Source organism: Talpa occidentalis, unplaced genomic scaffold (genome assembly GCF_014898055.3).
Source record: "Talpa occidentalis isolate TD23 unplaced genomic scaffold, MPIMG_talOcc4v2.1 talOcc4.6, whole genome shotgun sequence".
In the NCBI taxonomy this organism is placed as follows: Eukaryota; Metazoa; Chordata; class Mammalia; order Eulipotyphla; family Talpidae; genus Talpa; species Talpa occidentalis.
In genome coordinates, this window is record NW_023604972.1 from 4419611 (window position 1) to 4431534 (window position 11924).

Sequence of the window (11924 nt, forward strand, 5' to 3'; positions counted from 1 at the left end):
CCTCCCTGTCCTTAGAGATTCTATTTAGAGCAGATCACTTGCTCTCCTCCACCCGCTGGAGCAAGGGTTGGGTGTAGGGCGAGGTCTGACTCGATTTAACTTAACATGGCTACCGACTTTGTTTGTGTGCTAGAAGATAAATAACCAAAAGTCATGTGATTAATTACCCTGGCTGCCTATTTTTTTCACTAACATTTTAAAAGATGATCTATGAGCAAACCTCCTTCAAATACAAATAGGTTTCCTGCATAGATTCAACCACAACAAAACACTCTGTAACAAATTAAATCACTAAGTTTTGGCAAAAATTGTTGATGTTTGAATAATATCCCAGGGATGTCAACCCCATTAAATAAATCCACACACCAGCAATCCACACACCAGCACTGCACTCCTCAGCAGCAAGGCAAACTCAAACTCATTATCTAGAAACTTGTTACAAAACTCTCCTAATAGGAAAAGTGATAGCTCCCTTTTGTAGAGCTCCTTATAATTTTCAAAATGGATTTGCGTGTGTTTATCATTTGCATCTTATGATAGCAATTACATAACTGCAGGGGAGTTCAAAGACCTAAGAATCACCTAACTCATAAACACTGACATAGACCAGCACCCCAAGAGCTTTGATTCACCCTCTTTTCAGCAGTCGATGCTACATTTTCTATCCACTGATTTATAGTTTCAATGTCATTATTGTAATGATGCCATTAAAATTTGCTCTTAATGCTGTGTGGAGATTTCTTGACCTACTAAACATAGAGCTTCCATAGGATCCAGCAGTTCCACTCCTAGGTATTTACCCAAAGGACACAGAAACATCCATTCCAAAGAACACCTGCACCCCTATGTTTATAGCAGCACTATTTACAATAGCTAAGCTTTGGAAACAACCCAAATGCCCAAAAATAGATGACTGGATCAAGAAGATGTGGTCCATATACACCATGGAATATTACCCAGCAATCAAAAAAGATAAACACAGGCAATTTGCAGCAACATGGATGGCGCTGGAAGGGATCATGCTCAGCGAAATAAGCCAGAAAGAAAAAGAAAAATACCAGATGGTCTCACTCATAGCAGGAATCTAGAAAATCTAAATAAGGGACCAGAAAAAAGAATAACTATAAGAAAGAAAAAATAAAAATCAACAAACAACTATAAACTAGAGACACACTATGGGGACGTGGGGGGCGGGGAAAGGAGGGCTTGGGGTCAAAATAAGAGGGGTGGGAATTGTATGGGGACTATAACCAAGATGAAAATGCATCCATTGTGCAAAGATGAAAAATGTTGCAAGAATTATATAAAATAAAATATTTTAAAAAACAAAAAAAATTGCTCTTAATACTTTGCACAGAGTTCAGACTATGTGGGCTCTGAATCGAAAATAGAAGAGGCGGGGAGGCAGAGAGAAGATTGATAACAAGACAAAAACACTTTATCCCTTTTTATAGGCAAGCGAAAGCTGTCTCGCCCGTGCCTCTCACGACTTACTCTGTGTTTTCAGTTCCTCCAGCCAAGTCCCTTAGCCTCAGCTGCATCACTACTGCCGCCTCTTCCTTCCTGCGGCCAGAGCTCCGATGGGCTTCCTGCCCAGTGACCCTGCCCGGCCTCCCCCGCTCCATTCACACACGTCTCCTGCTGCCAGGTACCTTTTCTCACTCTCGGGCAAGTCACCCGTCTCCCGGGTGTGTGGGGAAGGAAGCCCGAGCTCAGCCCTGCAGGGGCTGCCATGGTTGTCTAACCTTTCAATGGGGCTTCACAGCACCACAGTAGAAACGCCACAGTCGCTGTCTGACTCACCTGGAAGGAAAGGACTGACATGGTGGAGAGAGAGGGAGCTGGGTTTCTGCAGATTAAGTCAAGTCTTCCAGACAGAAAAGGGAGAATAAATGTCAGGAGAGAAGAGTGTGCGCTCGGGCCTCTGGCCTGCGAGGCTGCGCGCCCTGAGCACACGGGCAGCAGCGGAGAGAGCAAATACGTCCTGGGAGCCTCTGTCGCTGGGCTAACCACTCTACGATGAGTAACACTTTTTTTTAAGATTTATTTATTTATGCGTACAAGAGCTGGGGTGCAGGCCAGAGGTGTGGGGGTGAGAGGATTCACCAGAGACAGAGTGGGGAGCAGAACAGGTGGATCCACTGAAATCCACTGCTGAGGGGAGCAGCGGGGAGACAGGAGAGGTCTGCTGCGCCCTGTGGGTCAGCCACCTGGCTGGCTGGGAACGAACCCACGCTGCAGTAGATGGCGAGAGCTTGACAGCACTACCTTTAACCCCTGCGCCACCAGGGAGGCCCCCTGAATAATACGTTTAATCGATGCAAAATTTCAATTAGCTTCCCATCATTCTCCTCATTTTAGAGGCAAGAAAACAGACACTAAGAGGTTAAGTCAATCGCCCAAGGTCACAGGACTAGCAGGTGCCAGCCAGGACTGCAGAGATTACCTGCTGGCTCCAGACCCTCCACGCTGCTCCATGCCCTGCAGTGCAGTAGGGTCAGCAGAGCTGATGGCAAAGGTTGGCATGTGACGGAACAGTGAGTTAACCTGGAAAGGGAGAATCTGGTTGCTCTTAGCAAGATGACTGAGTGGGGGTGGAGAGAACAGAGGAGAGGAAGAAGCAGGCCACAGACAGGCCCTCGCGGTTGGGCTCGGGCTGGTGGAGCCGCAGCCAGGGGGCAAGCTCGCCACACATTTTTTTTTTTTTTTGGTGGTTGGAGGTGTCCAGTCAGACGACTTTTCTTTTATTTGCATATTCCCCATACAATTGCAACCCCTTATTTTGACCCCAATCCCTCCTTTCCCCGCCCCCCCCCCATAGTTCACTACACATTTAGAGATAAGACTAATGCCATTTGGGCAGCAAATGGACCTGGGTAGTAAGCAAAGGGGAAAGCCACAAACGGTTTCCAGGTTCTGGCTTGTGTGGCCGCCTGGGGGAGAACCGTCTTTGAGCATCATGAGGGACTCAGCAGCCTAAGGGTGAGAAACAGAGGGCGAGGCATCTGGGGCACTCTTGAGGGCGTCCTGAGTGTGGAGCAGGTGCTGTATTGATTTATTAAGCAGGTCAGGGATTTGAAACGTCTTTTTGGGGGGCTGTTTCCCTGCTTGTTCTCTTCTACTTTTCTGGGTAAAATCTGTGTCCCCTGGTGTGTTCCTGAGCGGCGGGTCCTGCTGTGGAGAGGAGCGACCAAATGCTTTGGAAGCACACGCTCCTTGCGTGGGAAACTCCACGGTCCCTCGTGGCCTCATCGGCTTCCAGGGAACACACCCTCACGTCAGCAGGTCTGGGTTTGAAGACCAGACACATCTTCTTAGCTGCCAGTAGGTATGGTTGAGCGTAGGTTTCACTTTTGTGTGAACTAGAGATGCTAACACAGTCAGGCTTCTGTTAAGGGAGGATGCACAGGGCAGCCACTCGCTCGGCCTCACACATGACCCGCCCTGACGTGGACTAAAACACAACCCGAGTCTGGGCATGGCAGTTCCGCGGCTGCAAAGTCCTTGCTCACTCTGATTCATGAACCTTCTGAGAACTTCTCAGGGCAGTTCTTCTCCACTCTTCCTGCAGGAGCCACTCGCTTTCTCTCCTGCAATCATAGAGCAATTATATGACACTTCGAGGATGATTCCTCCTTGAGCATGTGCCTGAAAGAGGCTCTAATTGATTGAGCTCCAGAACGTAACGGCGATGTCTTTTTCGTCTTTGACGCTCCAATCACACTGAAGACAGTGTCCTCGGTCAATGTTAAATTGCACAGGTTGAATTCTTTGGATGAAACCAGCTGCTCTAACTTGATCTTACTGAAAAAACTGCTCACATATTTAAAAAAAAAAAAAACCCAGGGCTATTTCAGTGGCTTGATTTAGTTCACTGAAACAGATTGTGAGCAAGTCTCTCTGCTGACGGTGTGCATGGGAGCAGTGTTTTATTTCTCCTAATTCATGCATTTGCATCGAGAAAAATTAAGAATGGCTCTTGTTTATACCCGCCTGAGAACAACAAATGCCTTTTGTTTTGCTCTACTGGCAATATGTTGATGTTTTTCAAGTCTGCTTTTATCATTAAACCAGCCTAAGGAAACAAAAGGTCAATGTCGACTCTTGGATATAAACATAAAATCTAGAATATTAATTAGGTGCTGTTGGGAGTTTGTGTCATACACTTACAGAAGACAAAAAATAGGTACGTATTGTAGTTTATGCTCTTATTTATAGCGTGTATAAGGGTACTGATATACTCCCAGTTATCCAAGATGGCACATTGAATACATGTCAGTCATCCAACGTTCACATTCCATATTTTCTCTTCCTTTATTTTTTTTAAGATTTTATTTTTATTTATACAAGAACTGGGGTATAGGCCAGAGGCGTGGGAGGATGAGAGGATTCACCAGAGACAGAGTGGGGAGCAGAACAGGCAGAAGGACCAAAGACACTGCTGAGGGGAGCAGCGAGCGAGACAGGAGAGGTCAGCGCGCCATGTGGGCATCTCCCTGGCCGGCCGGGAATCGAACCAGCACTGCAAAGGCTGTGGACAGCTTCACAGCTTCATAGCTTCACAGCGCTGCACTCAATCCACTGCACCACCAGGGAGGCCCTTTTCCTTTCATTTTAAAAATCCCAGCTGAGGAGTTACAGTTTGCGTGATGGTGCCGTCAGATGACCAGCCTCAGCCCAAGCTTCTCTTCCTCACCCAAAGCATTCACCCACATGCCGTCATTTGCACATGCATCTGCCCATGTGTTCACATCACACAGCTGGATGCTGTTTACAGGATATCAAAGAGTGTGTAACAGGACTTATACTACCCCAGCTGTGGGAACTTGGGAATATTTCTCAGCATCTGAACCTATTCTCATCTGTGCGTGGAGAAATCATACTCCCAACTTCATGAGATTGTCTTAGCAAGATGACATCTGAAGTCCTTGGTGAAATTCTGGCACACACTAAACTCTCAAGGTAGGGATGAGAATCGGGGTTCTCCTATTATGGATTTATGTCCATTTAAATTTGTATATGTCATTCAACAACTTTGATTTTTTTCAACTCAGCTTTAGCTTGTGAAGTCTTTCAATGTTAATATCAAGTGAAGAAAGTGGTGAAAGTGTTCATTTCAATTTATCCACAGTGTTCTCCCACATGAATGCATTGCATTTGATTTATACATGTTCATTTTGATGGATGTTTAAGATTTTTCATTTTTTTAATTACTTTAAAAGCATCATCGCGATGAGAATCACCCTGTACATTTTCTTGAACAAATATATGAGAGCTTCTCTCAGTTGTTTATGGAGAAAAATGACCAAGATATTGGGGGTGCAGACTTTCCACTAGGTAGGGCCCCTTTGCTCCCCAGGTAGGTCTCACTAGATTCCACCAGTCCTGAATGAGAGCTTCTATCGCTGTACCTATTGTCATGACATATTATCAGACTTTGTGACTTTGCCAGCCTGAAGATTTGACACCAGTGTGTCAACGGTCTGTTTATTCTTTTATTAGGGGTGTTTTGTATATCATTGGCCTTTTGCATTTTCCACTGGTGGATTTTCTGCAGACATTATACCTTTTTCTATTGTATAGTAATGAGGATGGTTCTGCAGGTAAAATACAATACCTCTGTGTACTTGCTGCCCACCTCCTCCCTCCCTATGGGATTTAGTTTTGCAGACCCAAAAATAAAAGAAAAAAAATTTAAAAAACATGTATTAATGGTACATTTTAAGCCATTGTTTTTGTTCCTGCTTAATTTCAGAATCAGTGGGTAAACTATGACATGCATCGCTGATTCACAGTGACTCACACCTGAAACTTACATAATGTGATAATGCAATGTTTCTTCAACACAAAGTAATCAAAAACAAAATGAAAGAGCATCAGTATCTGTGTAATAAAATGGAACAGAAAGGTGCCACTTACAGAAGGAATGCAGGGGAGCCAAATAAGGAACCGGGAAAAAAATAGTTATAATAAATTAAAAAACAAAATCAACAGGCAATGATTAATCAGAGACACTCTGCAGGGCGAGGGGCGGGAAAAGGATAGAAACAGGGGAGGGCATGTGTTCTTACACAGGGGACTGTGGTGATGGTGCCCGGGTGACATGGTGATGGGAATTTCGCGGGGACCGCACCTGAAAGGAGAAACATGCATTTCACAAAAAGGAAGAACAATGTAAAATATATATAAAGTTAAATTAAATTATAAAAAATAAAGACCTCCAGTTGCAAACTGAAAAAAGAAAAGAGAAATAAAATGTGCATGCTGATAATGGAAAGACAAAGGTCTGAGAGTTGGGGGTTTGGAGGAGATGTGGTGTGCTGATGTCCTGGCCTGACAGTGGGGACCCTTGGCTGTGGGGGCTTGTCAACCTGTGGGACAACCTGTGTAACCTTGGATCCGAATTTTCAGTGACTCAGGAGATGAAGTGACTATAGTGTGCTAGTAGGGGAGCTAGTGAGACCTACCTGGGGAGCAAGGAGGCCCTACCTAGTGAAGAGTCTGCATCCCCAATATTTTGGTCATTTTTCTCCATAAACAACTGAGAGAAGCTCTCATATATTTGTTCAAGGAAATGTACAGGGTGATTCTCATCGCGATGATGCTTTTATGACAGTAGACGTCAATAGAAAACGTCGAATGTTAATGCTGGAATGAGTGTGCACTTCTAATTTGGGGAGATGCACTGGGGCTCTGGAAGTGTGGAGGGGCCTGGGCTTCACCACTTGTTATCGATGCTTGTTGGCTGTCCTTGGGCATAAGCACACATTATCTTCATTGTTTTTAAAAGATACTGTAAAATCAAATATAAAAGGAAGCAGAGTCATGAATAGCTACAGAACCAATAGGGTTAGCTGATTTTAATACCAGTAAGCGCAGAGAGGGCTGAAATTAGCATGCAAAATAAGTCGGTTTGCGAGATGATTCTGTCCATTGCTGGGTTCTCACTGAGCGAGGCGTCTTGATGGCCAAATCTGATGCTATTACTCTTCTGAGATTTATAACACAGCCCATGTCTGGGTGGAGTGACATGTGTGGACGCTTCTGAGACATGAAGGCGTTAGGGGGAAATGTCACTGAAGAGGGCCTTTGGAAATCACCACCCCAGAACATGACTTATGCTCATAACATGCAAAGTTTTACAGATCCAGCAACTCCACCTGGTTTCTAGAACACGAGCACACTAGGGTGGGAACCCTTAGTGAACTGAAAACAAGTAACAATTGGCCATTCTTACATTTCTTTACATTCCCTGGGCTCATTACCTCACTCCCATTTAGCCCAAAAAAAAGGGAAAGAAGTAAAAAGTAAACTTTGTGAAGATGAAATGAAGCATTGTAAGGTAAAAGTGTTTTGAGATCTAGAATTGGGCATATGTAGGGAGGCTCATTGAGTTCGTGTGAAATATCTGAAAGATCGAGTCATCAATTTAATCTTGATAGACCAGTCCTCCTGAAAGAACATATTCTTTCAATTAAATGAATATGATTTTGTAGCCACATGATATCCCAGCAAAGGCGGGGAGAGGAGCTGCTCCGAGCTTCCACTCTATTGCTAAGCAAGTTTTCAGCGCAATTGGTTTCTAGAGGAAGCACTCGTATTTTCTATGAAAACACCAAGAGGCATTGAAGGGAGGGATGGGATAAGAAAAGAAGGTGAATGAGCAGCCTTCCCCGCTGTTTCTATTAAAGTCCTCTCTATTCAACCCAAGTTCATTTTTTAAGTGGCCACAAACTCTTTTCAACACGTCTGAAACTATCATTTCCTGGACGTCTTTTGACTCGTTTGAGAATGTGTGGCTTGTGAGCCTGATGGATCTTGAGGTTGTTCAGACCCTGCCAGCAGACCACCCAATCAGTCGTTAACAGCCCTGGCAGGGAATAAATATGGCCTCTAATTGCTCTCAGCTGGGAATTGAGTTCCCTCAAACAGATGGAACAGTCACCAGGTCAACTTGCCATCTGTCCAATGGCCCAAAAGAGTCATCAGCCAAGTTGGATCAGATCGCAGGCTGTGTCGAAGTCTTTCAACACATAACCTCGAGGCCCCTGATGAGTACGTCTCAATCCCACTCACGATGGGGAAAGATGTAGTTAACACGTCTCCTATGTGATGTCATAGAGTGAGTCATTCTCAAGCAGACTTCTCAATATTTTAGAGTACATTTAGATACTTAAAAATAAGAAAAATAAAGGGGAATATTTCTAAAATGTTGAGATAAACTTTTATAAGGTTGTTCATCAAGCATCTTTGGCTTAAAAACTATCTTCACTGAGATATCTCTACTGCCCTTTATAGAAAGTCCCAGAAACTCTATGGCCTGACATCCAGCAAGGGCACTTCTAGCAAGTTAGGAGGCTGAGTTCAGTCCTGCCTGAATTCAGTCCTGCTGGCAGTCACTCAGGTCATTCAAAGACTCCCTTTCTTATTATCCAAATTAGAGGTAATTGGCACATGAATTCTCTGCATTGATTTACTTTTACTTAATTTGGTAATTATAAAGGTGATAGCGCACCTTCTAAACAGGCTGATAATATAATACTTGAAAGGACATAAGAAATGGTGAAAGGCAAAACCCAAAATTGGTTGTTTTGATTTGAAATGTGCCCAACCATGTATGTTCTCTACACATCAAACTATTCACAAAACATGTTAATAGTTGCATATCAATCAATTTCAGCCTGTTCTGGAACTGGAGGTGGAAGACCAGGGAAAGCAAGGTTTTGCTTGAAAAACTAGCCATGTTTTAGCAGTGGGAGAGACAAAAGTCCCAACCTAAGGGCATCACAAAAGTATATTTATAAATGTGCAAAGTAAAAAGTAAATATGAATCATGATTATTGATATTTAGAATGAAAAGAACATTATCTTGGGCCTCCCTGGTGGCGCAGGCTGTTGAGTGCTGCACTGTGAAGCTGTCCACAACCTCTGCAGCGCGGGTTCGATCCCGGCCGGCCGGGGAGGGTCCCACATGGTGCGGCAGACCTCTCCTGTCTCTCCCGCTGCTCCCCTCAGCTGTGTATTTCATCAGTCTGCCTGTTCTGCTCCCCGCTCTGTCTCTGGTGAATCCTCTCACCTGACCACGCATCTGGTCTGTACCCCAGCACTTGTATTAAAAAAAAATCTTTAAAAAAAACCAAAAACCAAGAAGAGCATTATCTCAATACTCCCACCCTACCTCACCCAAAAAATCCACACACCAAGATAGAAAAAGGGAAAGTGAAACCCACTGGTCTGATTTGTTTATGCTCCATCATCGCCGACTCAATTAAACTGATTACATTACAACCCTGATGATTTAACATGATGGAATAAAATGCATAATTTCATCCATCATTTCTCTCCCTGTAAATAACATTTTAAAACATATAGACACAATGTTCATCACAGTTGATACGATACTGAAGGCAATTTGGATTCAGATATGCCTGAGCACACAACAGAGAATGTATGCCCTGACCAGCGGCGTGGATCAGACCACAGCCCTGGTCCACAACGTTGAAGGTCCGGTACCATCACTCCGGTACTGCCAGGATATGCAGAAGTCACAGGAGCATTTTTCTGAATGTGTTTTAGGAAGCAATCGCTTCTCATCACCTGCACCCTGGCTCCCTTAGTCCAGCTGTTGCTTGAATTATTGCAAAACTCTACTTGCCTCTCATCCTTCATCTCACTCATTCTTACCCAGCTGTGAATTGCTCTTCTGAAAACAGATCAAACCTCCAGGTGAATGTCTATGACTCGACTCTCCCACTGAATACAATTGAACATAGTACATAAAACATTTGTTATTCACGATGGAGACTGAAGACCACGTGAAAACTGCTAGGTGGACTTTAGGATAATTGTTTGGACCCAGAGAGGTAACCAACGAGATATTGGATGATCAAAAAAGCCTAAAAGGAGTTTATAGGCATGACACCTTTGAACTGAGACTTGTAGGTTTTGCCAGGCATAAGGTCAGCTCAATAGAATAATTTCATAACGACTCTTACCATATCAACCTGAGTGGTCAAGTCCAGAAGCTCAGGTTGTGTCCCGTCCCGCAAAACTCAAAAGTAGGATAGGTGCATTTTGAGACGCTGCAGTGTAAAGTGTGTCCCCTGAAATCATGTGGTGCACACATGCAAAAACTAGAGGAAACAACTTCCTGGGCTTCCTAAAGGTTCCCCCTTAGGATAGAGGCAAACCCCAAGCAGGCTGCCCTGCCCCAAGTCTAGGACACTGCAAGCTGAGTAAGGGGATGAGGAAGGAAAGGAAAGGAACCAAGCAACTGTGGTCTCTGAAAAGCTGCGCCCAGAGCTGCCTTCATGTGTGTTGTGTGTGACTCATGTGCAACATCTGGCGGGTCCAGAAACATCAAACTTTGACCTTGAGTTTGTGGTTGACGCCCAGTTACGCTGTCCCCAGGCACCCAAGAGGAGCAAGTGCGGCCTATCTGGAGGAGGGCAAATTTATCTTGGAAATATTTTTCAAGAGCAACGGCCAGCTCTCAGGACTGGCAGCCACACGACCAAGCAGCAACGTCCAAGCAAGAAGCAGCAGGACGGGTGGGAGAGGCAGACCTCAGACCCTGGGATCTGTGGGCACAGGAGACCCCCGACCTCGTGCTCACCCCTCTGGATCCGAGCCCCTTGTAGTGTTCAAACGGCCTCCATCAACTGGGGCGTGCATTTCCCCAGCCTTTGAACCTGGGCTGACCTTGTGCTTCATTGGCTCATCAATGACCAGAAATGCTCTGCCAGTTTCCAAACTCCACCCAAATCAGCTGCCTGTCTTGCTCTCTACGAGCACCATGAGAACAGACATTAGCGAGCCCCTGGAAAATGAGTCTCATGGAGAAAACACCCCTGCCTCACCGCTGTGGAGCCCACCTTTGAGCACCCCAAACTAACCAACCTCTCTCCTGCTCCCCAGATGGCAACAGGCCCGCAGCACATCAGGAAAAAACACCAGGCTGACCCCAGCCTAAAATACCAACACACAGACACGAGAGCTAAATAAGCACCACTGCAGGTATATATGTCTGGTCGCTTTGATCCAAATTTACTCGCCCCCCCAAAACTGGGCACAATTCTTTAAGCATCTTTGCAGCGTCGGGAGCGTCCTGTAGAGGGCGCGCTACTGAGTTAAAAAGAAAAAAAGGTGCAATGTCGCACGTTCCCGGCAGAGGGCGCCGGGGACCTCTCAGGAGCCCATTCATTCCTGGCGATGCTGCTGCTGCCTGGCCGGGCAGCTGTGGGGTTGTGAGGACCCCCAGGATCACAATCCCTCAGCGAACTCACAGCCCTGACCCTCCCCGTACTCATGTCCCCCAAGGGGACACTAGGTAGTCTACGCCTGCTGCACTTAACAGAGCCCCCCGCCCTAAGATTCCCTTCCCTTTGCTGGGATATTAAAAGTGTTCTGTATTTTGTCTAGTGTGTGTCTATATATAAAAGTGCATGATCTACGTAGAATTTGTTTGGGGTGTGAGGCATGAGTTATTTATGCTATTATTCTACAAAGCAAAGAACATTTATCCAAACACTACAAATGCAATAAATGCTACTGCCTGCCTTTCCACACAGGTGCTTCTAGCAGGTTCCAGAACCTTCAGTGCTGTGTGCGGTTTGCGTGGCACGGCCTGGCCAAGCATCTCAATCTGAGTGTGGAGGTACCACACTGCCCTGAACTATACGGCTTGAAACCTCGTAGTGTTTGTTGGTGCAAATCCACTTTTCCTGTGCTCTTCTCTCCTCTAGTGTTATCATTGCTAATTTGAGTTTTGATTTTTAATATCAATTTTAAATGGACTTGATCGATTAGATGCCAAAGTGTGTTGAGATTTTTCCTGGAACTGTTTCCAATGTACTAGGAAGGGAAGATGGCATCTTTGTAAAATTGCGCCTTTTTTTTAAAGATGTATTTATTTATGCATATAA